At 47.5% G+C, this 9560-nt stretch overlaps 1 pseudogene; it reads left to right on the forward strand.

Moving 5' to 3' along the window:
• The first annotated feature begins 4633 nt into the window (after window positions 1-4633).
• On the forward strand, window positions 4634-7836 carry LOC111193830 (uncharacterized; annotated as a pseudogene).
• Window positions 7837-9560: the final 1724 nt, after the last annotated feature.

The following is a 9560-nucleotide window of genomic DNA, read 5'->3' on the forward strand; positions in this document are numbered from 1 at the left end:
AGCTTTGTGCAGCCTACGAAAAAGAGATCTGTGCTCATTGAAGACATAGTGTCAGCACTTAAAGGTATGTAACATACCACAGTATGTATTATTTTTCTCTCAACAAAAAACAAGTTATGTGACATCCACAAATTCTTTAATCGTGTTCTTGTTTTTTTTTTACTTAAAGTTACCAAATATTGGGAAAAAACTGAAGGAGGTTGTGGCAGCAATTGAAGGCTCCTCCTCTCTCACTGGCACCCTCATGCTAAGGGCAGGGGCAGTATACATTAAAAATATGTTATACTTTGAGAAAACCATTTTTGCAGCCTGGTATGTGTCAAAATAACATTTATGTGAACGACATTTTACCAACAGAGCACAGGTCAAAACATCACACTGCCCATTATAGGGCTTTGTGTACCTTTGGGGAAAAATAAATTAAAATAAACAAACAATTAAATATATATAAAGGTTTATTTATCCAAATATAAAATCTCATATCAACTTATCAATTTTAACAAGTGCAGTGTGCAGCTTTAGTGACTGGAGCACAGCAAACAGGCTGACTACATACATGGTGCTGTGAAAAAAAGATTATAAAGATGGATACCCAGGCAGGAGTATTAAGAACTGAAAAAAAAACACATTCCCTGTTGTTTTGACACTGTTGGTTGTAATGGTGTATTTGACTGCCTAGATTTGCAGTGTTTTAACAGCGTGTGGTGGGGTTCAGAAAGACACTTTTGATAATCAGTTCATACTTAGATCATCTATAATCCCCTAGTGTAGAAATATGTCTTTGCAAATAGTGGTGTTTTTTTCTTAGTCCTGATTTTTATGAATGAAGATGATGTCATTTCCCATCCTGAAATCTGCCCGTATTTCACATCATGTTTTTATTTCTAAAACTTGAACAAAGTGAAACAGTTTGTTATTATTTTTATCTATGACCTATAGACTATGACCAAGGACAGTGAGACAAAATTAAATGATGCAATTCTTTTTCTTTTCCTTCAATAAAGTTAACCCTATCTTCAACAGGGGGCCTCAACTGGAGGGAGTAAAATTTTGGCAGCATTATTTTTTACGCCTGCTGATATTATGTGGAGTTATGTGTCATAACTAAGTTTTGGGAGTGATCCACGCCCTCACTCCTCCCACTTCCATCCCTATTTAAACCGTCACTTCCTCTCTACCTACTCATTGAACAAACCTCGCCATCATTATAATTATCTTACCATCGTATTCATCTTTGCCATCAGCATCTTCACCCTTGTAGTCGTTGCCCCCATATCTCTGCCACCATCGCTGCTCTGTCTATTGTATTGTGCCATTGTCGTCACCACGATCCTTGGCACCCTCACCATACTCACCTCCATCACCATCGCATGGCCATCTTCACTATCGTCGTCATCACCACCATCTTTGCATCACCATCGTCACCACCGTAGTCGTCATCTTCGTGGCGGTCTTCACCGTCATAATCACCTCCATCTTTGCCCACATCACCATCATCGCCGCAATCTTCTCGCCGGCATCTTCATCACTTTCACCTGCTTCGCCTGCATCATTGCCTTCGTCATCGCCATGGTCTTGAGCGTAATCTCGCTCTCGTCATTGCCCTCTTTATCGCCATCGTCATCACCACCATCTCCGCCTGCATCGCCTTCATCGCCGCCATAGTCTTCATCACCATTGCCATTGTCTCTGCCTACATCACCGCCTTCATCTCCGTTGCCGCCATCTTCTGGCCTGCATATTCGTCTCTTCCTGCATCACCTTCATCTCTGCCACTGTTGTCATGGCCATCCTCATTGTCTTTGTCTCTGTCATCGCCATCATCGCTGCGATCTTCTCGCCTTCGTCTTCATCTTCCTCATCTTCATCGCCATCGTCTTGGGCATCACCTTGCCCTCGCTTTGGCCATCTTCGCCACCATGGTCACCATCACCACCATCTCTGCCTGCATCACCTTCATCATCTCTGCCACAGTTGTCATGGCCATCCTCATTGTCATCGTCTCTGTTTGTCATCGACATCATCATCGCTGCGATCTTCTCGCCTTCGTCTTCATCTTCCTCGTCTTCATCGCCATCGTCTTGGGCATCACCTTGCCCTCGCTGTGGCCATCTTCGCCACCATGGTCACCATCGCCACCATCTCTGCCTGCATCACCTTCATCATCTCTGACACAGTTGTCATGGCCATCCTCATTGTCGTTGTCTCTGTCTGTCATCGCCATCATCGCTGCGATCTTCTTGCCTTCGTCTTCATCTTCCTCGTCTTCATCGCCATTGTCTTGGGCATCACCTTGCCCTCGCTATGGCCATCTTCATCACCATGGTCATCATCGCCACCATCTCTGCCTGCATCACTTTCATCACCTCTGCCACAGTTTTCATGGCCATCCTCATTGTCTCCATCTCTGTCTGTCATCGCCATCTTCGCTGCGATCTTCTCGCCTTCGTCTTCATCTTCTTTGCCTTCGCCGCCATCGTCTTGGGCATCATCTTGCCCTCACTTTGGCCATCTTCACCACCATCGGCATCATTGCCACCATCTCTGCCTATGTCATCACCATCATCGCCGCAATTTCATAGCTTGCACCTTCACCGCCCGCATAATCGCCACCATCTGGGACATAATCTCGCCCTCTTCATTCCAATCTTTCGTTGCCGTTGTAACAATCACCCTCACCATACTAACCTTTGTCACCGCCACCATCGCCTTCGCCTCCTTACCCATCTTCGCTACACCAGTCTGTCTGTCCTCCCTGCCCATCCTCCATCATCCCAACACCAGTCCGTCTGTTCTCCCTTCCCATCCTCCATCTTCCCACCGCCATTCCAACTGTCCTCATTCTCTCTGTCCTCCCTACTCTTTTTCCATCTCCCGTTGCTGCCATCTTCCCACTCCTTCCCATTCCATCGCCTCGGTCTTCCCACTCCGTCTTCCCACTCCATCGCCCTGTCTTCCCACTCCGTCTTCCCACGCCATCGCCCCGTCTTCCCTCTCCGTCTTCCCACTCCATCGCCCCGTCTTCCCACTCCATCGCCCCGTCTTCCCACTCCATCTTCCCACTACATCGCCCCGTCTTCCCTCTCAGTCTTCCCTCTCCTTCTTCCCACTCCATCGCCCCGTCTTCCCACTCCGTCTTCCCACTCCATCTTCCCACTACATTGCCCCGTCTTCCACTCCATCGCCTCATCTTCCCTCTCCGTGTTCCCACTCCATCGCTTCTGTTGGGCCATCAGGGGCACCCCTTCTACCTTACCAGGTCGCTCCTGCTGCGCATGCGGGTCGGTGGCTGCTTTTGGGGCCTTTAAACTACATGTACAACACGTGCATCATTCCATTAAGTCGCTCAACACTACCTTTCCACTTCAACCGATTTCTGCCACCAAGGACCTCATACATTCCTATACTCGAATAGGCTGGCAGCACCTTCAAATACCTTACTTAATTATTCCCTACCTTTCTTTCCTTTGACTTCCACACTGCCTTCCCCATGCATCGGTTCATCCTCTGGCTTTCTCCAAGACTACAAGGTCGGACTTCCAACACTCAGTTGCTTCTTAAATCCTAGCAGTGGTCGAAAGTTCTGATTTAATTTTTGGGGCTTCGGCTTCACACTTTACTGCGAAGCTGCCCCGAACTCCATCCCAAATACTCTGAGTTCGCTCCCCCTCTTTCTTCTTCTCTGCCCAGTCAAGGGCGTGAGTCAATACTAGCAAAGTGGAGTTATGTGTCATAACTAAGTTTTGGGAGTGATCCACGCCCTCACTCCTCCCACTTCCATCCCTATTTAAACCGTCACTTCCTCTCTACCTACTCATTGAACAAACCTCTCACCCACCTCCTCCCCATCTTCCTCCTTCTTTAATTTTATTCTCTTCTAATGTTTCTCCTCATGAGAGGGGGGGCTTCGGCTTCACGCTTTACTGCGAAGCTGCCCCGAACTCCATCCCAAATACTCTGAGTTCGCTCCCCCTCTTTCTTCTTCTCTGCCCAGTCAAGGGCGTGGGTCAATACTAGCAAAACTCCCCCTATGGTCTCAGCACTGCAATGTCTGAATCTCATGCAATTTATGTTTCATCCATGTTATGGTGTGTAGAGTTTGTCCTGTGATGCATTTTACTCTATCTTTAACAGGGGTCTTCTAATGGGGGGGAGTATACTTTTGGCAGCATTATTTTTAGGTCTGCCAAAATTATACTTCCTCTATGATCTCAGCACTGCAAGGTCTAAATGTAATGCAATTTTTGTATCATACATGACATGGTGTGTAGAGTATGTCTTGTGATGCATTTTACTATATCTTCAACAGGGGGGCTTCAAATAGGGGGAGTATAATTTTGGCAGCATTACTTTTTTACGCCTGCTGATTATATACTCCCCCTATGATCTCAGCACTGCAATGTCTGAATCTCATGCAATTTATGTTTCATCCATGTCATGGTGTGTAGAGTATGTGCTATGATGCATTTTACTCTATGTCTCAGAGACATACCCCCAGGGGATCCCGAGAGGGGGGGAGGATGAGATCCCCAACAGGACGGACCTTCAGATAACGACCCATGTAAATGACAAGACAACGATAAATGCAATATGTATCTGCGGGAAAACATGCAAGAATCCGCGGGGCCTCAGAATCCATCAGGCCAGGATGAAATGCTTGGACAAAGGGAAACAGGTGCAACGCACAGGACTAGTGCCTGGTGAGATGCAGGAGGAGCAGGGCCAGGACTCACCCCACAGAGCTCAGCACCTCCACGCACTGGCTCCCCAAAGTCCATGCAGAGTAGTTCGTAAGCGGATCAAATGGCCCCCAGCAACCAGCAAGGGCCTGTGGCAGCAATTCGACGACGATGGTTGTGAGATTGTCCAAACAACAGCTAAGGGTGACACTGACAGATGGTTGCAGACAATGACGACCATCATTGTGAGCTATGCTTCGGAGAGATTTGGCCTCATTGAGACAGGGAACAGCAGGATGCCCTACAACAAGAATCGCAGAGCCACCAAGATCCAGCAGCTGCGCCAAGAGCTGAAATCCCTTAGGAAGCAGCACAAGATGGCCAGCGATTAGGAATGGCAGCCCTTGGCAGAGTTGCGAGAGATCATCATGAAGAAGCTCCTGACAATCCGCAGAGCAGAGTGGCATTGCAGACGAGCAAAGGAGAGGGCCAAAAAGCAAATATCCTTTATTGCCAACCCCTTCGGCTTCACCAGGAAACTACTTGGTGACAAGCGCAGCGGCCAGCTGGAGTGCTCTGCAGAGGATGTGAACGCCTTCCTTCACCGCACCTTGAGCGACCCAGAAAGAGACCAGGATCTTGGCCCCAACAATGCTTATGATTAGCCCAGCTTAGCCCAGCTAATGCCAATGATTAGCCCAGCTGCACCAAGTATAGAGTTTGACATAAAAGAGCCCAGCTGGAGAGAGGTCCAGGAAGTTGTAAAGGCAGCAAGATCAGCTTCAGCCCCTGGACCCAGTGGCGTACCATACAGCGTTTACAAACGCTGTCCGAAACTCCTTCAGCAGTTATGGAAGATCCTGAGAGTAGTCTGGCGTAGAGGAAGAGTTGCCAATCAGTGGAGATGGGCTGAGGGTGTGTGGATCCCTAAGGAGGAGAACTCTAAAGAACTTGGCCAGTTTCGGACCATCTCACTGCTAAGTACAGAAGGCAAGATATTTTTCAGTATCCTGTCACGACGACTGTCAATGTTCTGTTTAAAGAACAATTACATAGACACCTCTGTACAGAAAGGCGGAATCTCTGGAACATCTGGCTGCATGGAACACACAGGGGTCATCACACAGCTCCTTAGAGAAGCAAAAGAAGGCAAGGGCGACCTGGTTGTCCTGTGGCTGGACCTTGTTAACGCTTATGGGTCCATACCACACAAGCTGGTTGAGGAGACTCTCCGCAGACACCATGTTCCCAAATCAGCAACCTCATACTGGATTATTACAACAATTTCCAGTTGAGGGCTACCTCTGGGTCCATAACATCCGAGTGGCACAGGCTAGAGAAGGGGATAATAACAGGCTGCACAATCTCAGTAACCCTTTTTGCACTTGCCATGAACATGGTGATGAAATCTGCGGAGCAGGAGTGTCGTGGGCCACTGACCAAGTCTGGAGTGCGGCAGCCACCAATCAGAGCTTACATGGACGACCTGACGGTTACAACATCATCAGTCCCTGGCTGCAGGTGGATCTTACAAGGTCTTGAGAAGCTTATCTTATGGGCAAGAATGAGCTTCAAGCCATCAAAGTCAAGGTCCCTGGTTCTGAAGAAAGGAAAAGTCTTGGACAAGTTCCGCTTCAAGATTGCAGAGTCCACAATTCCGACCCTGTCAGAAGCACCAGTCAAGAGCTTGGGAAAGCTCTTTGACTGCAGCTTAAAGGACACAGCGGCCATCCACAAGACCTGTGAAGATCTTGGTGCCTGGCTCACCAAGGTCGACAAATCTGGGTTGCCAGGTCGTTTCAAGGCTTGGATCTACCAACATGCCATTCTACCCAGAGTGCTGTGGCCGCTACTGCTGTACGATGTCTCCTTGTCAACTGTGGAAGCTTTGGAAAAGAAGATCAGCAGTTACTTGCGAAGGTGGCTCAGATTGCCGAGAAGCCTAAGCAGTGCTGCCTTGTATGGGTCCACAAACACCCTACAGCTCCCCTTCAGTGGCCTCTCAGAAGAATTTGTGGTGACCCGGACAAGGGAGGTCATGCAGTACAGGGACTCCAGGGACCCCAAGGTGGCAACAGCTGGCATCGAAGTCCGGACAGGCAGGAAGTGGAGTGCGGCCAGAGAGCTACAGGCAGCAGAGTCACGGCTCAGGCAGAAGGCCCTTGTGGGGACGGTGGCAAGAGGGCAAGCAGGCCTGGGATACTTCCCAGGTTGCAAGGTGGACAGTGCCAAAGGGAAGGAGCGACAACATCTCCTCCAAAAGGAAGTGCGTGTTGGTGTAGAGGAGGTTAGAGCCAGCAAGATGGTGGGACTCAGCCAGCAGGGTGCCTGGACTAGGTGGGAGAAGACCGAGCAGCGTAAAATCTCATGGCCAGACCTCAGGCGGCCTGATGTCAGCCGCATCAGTTTCCTGGTTCAAGCTGTCTACGACACACTGCCAAGCCCTGCAAACCTGTACACCTGGGGTAAGAGTGAAACACCTACCTGCCCACTGTGTGCTGGGAGAGGATCGCTTCAACACCTCCTCAGCAGCTGCCCCAAGGCTTTGGCCGATGGCCGTTACCGTTGGCGCCATGACCAGGTGCTCAAGGCAGTTGCAGAAGCCGTCACCTCAGCGATTCAGTCCAGCAGACACTGCCCAAGGAAGACCAACATCGCTTTCCTGAGGGCTGGAGAAAAGCCCCATGTGCAACCAAAGCACAAGTCAGGCTTGCTGTCAACAGCACCAGATTGTAAGCTTAGAGTGGATCTGGGAAAACAACTTAAGGTCCCTGAACACATCGCCCAGACAAGATTGCGCCCAGACCTGATCATCTACTCAGATACAACCAAGCAGGTGATCCTGTGGGAGCTCACTGTGCCATGGGAAGAAGACATGGTGGAGGCACATGCAAGAAAGCAGGCTAAATACCTAGACCTGGTGATGGAGTGCAGAAGTCGGGGCTGGCGTGCCTTCTGTGAACCTATTGAGGTGGGATGCCGTGGGTTTGCTGGACGCTCAACCTGCAAAGCTCTGGCAGGGCTAGGAGTGACAGGAGCTGCTAAGCGGGGAGCCATACGCTCCATTTCAGAAGCCGCAGAGAAAGCCACACGCTGGCTTTGGATAAAGAGGGCGAGCCCATGGATTGGTGCTGCTGGGATACAGTCCGGGAATTAATCAACCCCGGATGGGTCACCTGAGTGAGGATGTTGAAAGACCCGAAACCCCCAATGACCCCCAGGAACATCACTGATGATGTATCCCAGCGCATCCAAGAGATGTATTCAAGACCATATCTTTAACAGGGGGCTTCAACTGGGGGGGAGTATAATTTTGGAAGCATTACTTTTAAGCCTGCCGAAATTATACTCCCACTATGGTCTCAGCACTGCAATGTCTGAATCTCATGCAATTTATGTTTCATCCATGTTATGGTGTGTAGAGTTTGTCCTGTGATGCATTTTACTCTATCTTTAACAGGGGTCTTCTAATGGGGGGAGTATAATTTTGGCAGCATTATTTTTAGGTCTGCCAAAATTATACTTCCTGTATGATCTCAGCACTTCAAGGTCTAAATGTAATGCAATTTTTGTTTCATACATGTCATGGTGTGTAGAGTACGTCTTGTGATGCATTTTACTATATCTTCCACAGGGGGGCTTCAAATAGGGGGAGTATAATTTTGGCAGCATTATTTATAGGTCTGCCGAAATTATACTCCCTCTATTATCTCAGCACTGCAAGGTCTAAATGTCAGTCCGAGTTCAGTCGGAGCAGTTGGAGGAGAAGCAGCTCAGTTCAGTTTGGAGTTGAGGAGAGTGGAAGAAGATGGGTTGAAGGAAGCAGTTAGAAGAGAGAAGTTAGAGGAGAGAGGTTAGAGAGGGCCTAGAGATGAAGAAAGGATAAACTGTTAGTTAGTCATCTTAGGTTAGTTTTCTTAGACTAGTGCATTTAATCTTCTTCAAGCATAATGGTATTAGTTATCCTAGTTTAAATAACTAAGCTATTTTATGATCTACGGAGTTCTCCTGCTTGCCAAGATAGTTAATATAGTTCAGTAAACCAACTAGACCAACCGACGGATCACCGAGAGGGTACGCCAGCCGAGCCAGCTCCAGGGAAGGCTTTCCCTGTGCAGAGACTAGAAGTGGGTGTCGACCAGGTGCGCCGCTGGCCCACAGAGCACCATCTTTACCCTGCGGATGGGTCCACACTGGACCTTCTAGGGGTGCAGGATGTCAGCCGAACAAGAGGTTTAAACAGCGGACCGAACCGATGGGGACCCCCCTTTGTAGACGTCTCAGAGTAAGGCAGTTTGGGTATTTCTCTCAGTAATTGGTGTTTTGGTTGGTCAAGTCTAGTTTGGTTATTGTCCTTAACTCTTTTCTTAGTATAGATTCATTTTTAGTTATTTGGCGAAAGGGATGATCTTTGTAGGCCATAAAATATCTTACTTATCCACTTATTTTAGTGTTCTCATTTGATTAGTTTGACCTCATTACATTAAGACCCTTATTTAGAAATATTCACTTAATAGTTCTATTAATCTTTATTCCTTTCATACCAGTATTATAACGTGTTTGTTCTTTTATTTTTCATTTATTATTCTACACTATGATTTGATATCTAATGGCTACATTATGGCTTTTTAATTAATTATTTACTCATATCTGTGTGATTTAATAAAATACTTTTATTTTACAAAACCTGTAATTTCAGTGTGTTTTTCTGGATAACTTGGTTATGAAAATTTCTGTCACCTGTAGAAACCACACCCTGAGATGTCTTGTGTTATTAATTAATTTGATTAATTAATTAATTAATTAATTAATTAATCTAATTAAATTAATTTAATAACTGGCGCCCAATTAAAAATATTTCAACATCTCAATTAGCACCAG

This window comes from Astyanax mexicanus, chromosome 15 (assembly GCF_023375975.1).
Source record: "Astyanax mexicanus isolate ESR-SI-001 chromosome 15, AstMex3_surface, whole genome shotgun sequence".
In the NCBI taxonomy this organism is placed as follows: Eukaryota; Metazoa; Chordata; class Actinopteri; order Characiformes; family Acestrorhamphidae; genus Astyanax; species Astyanax mexicanus.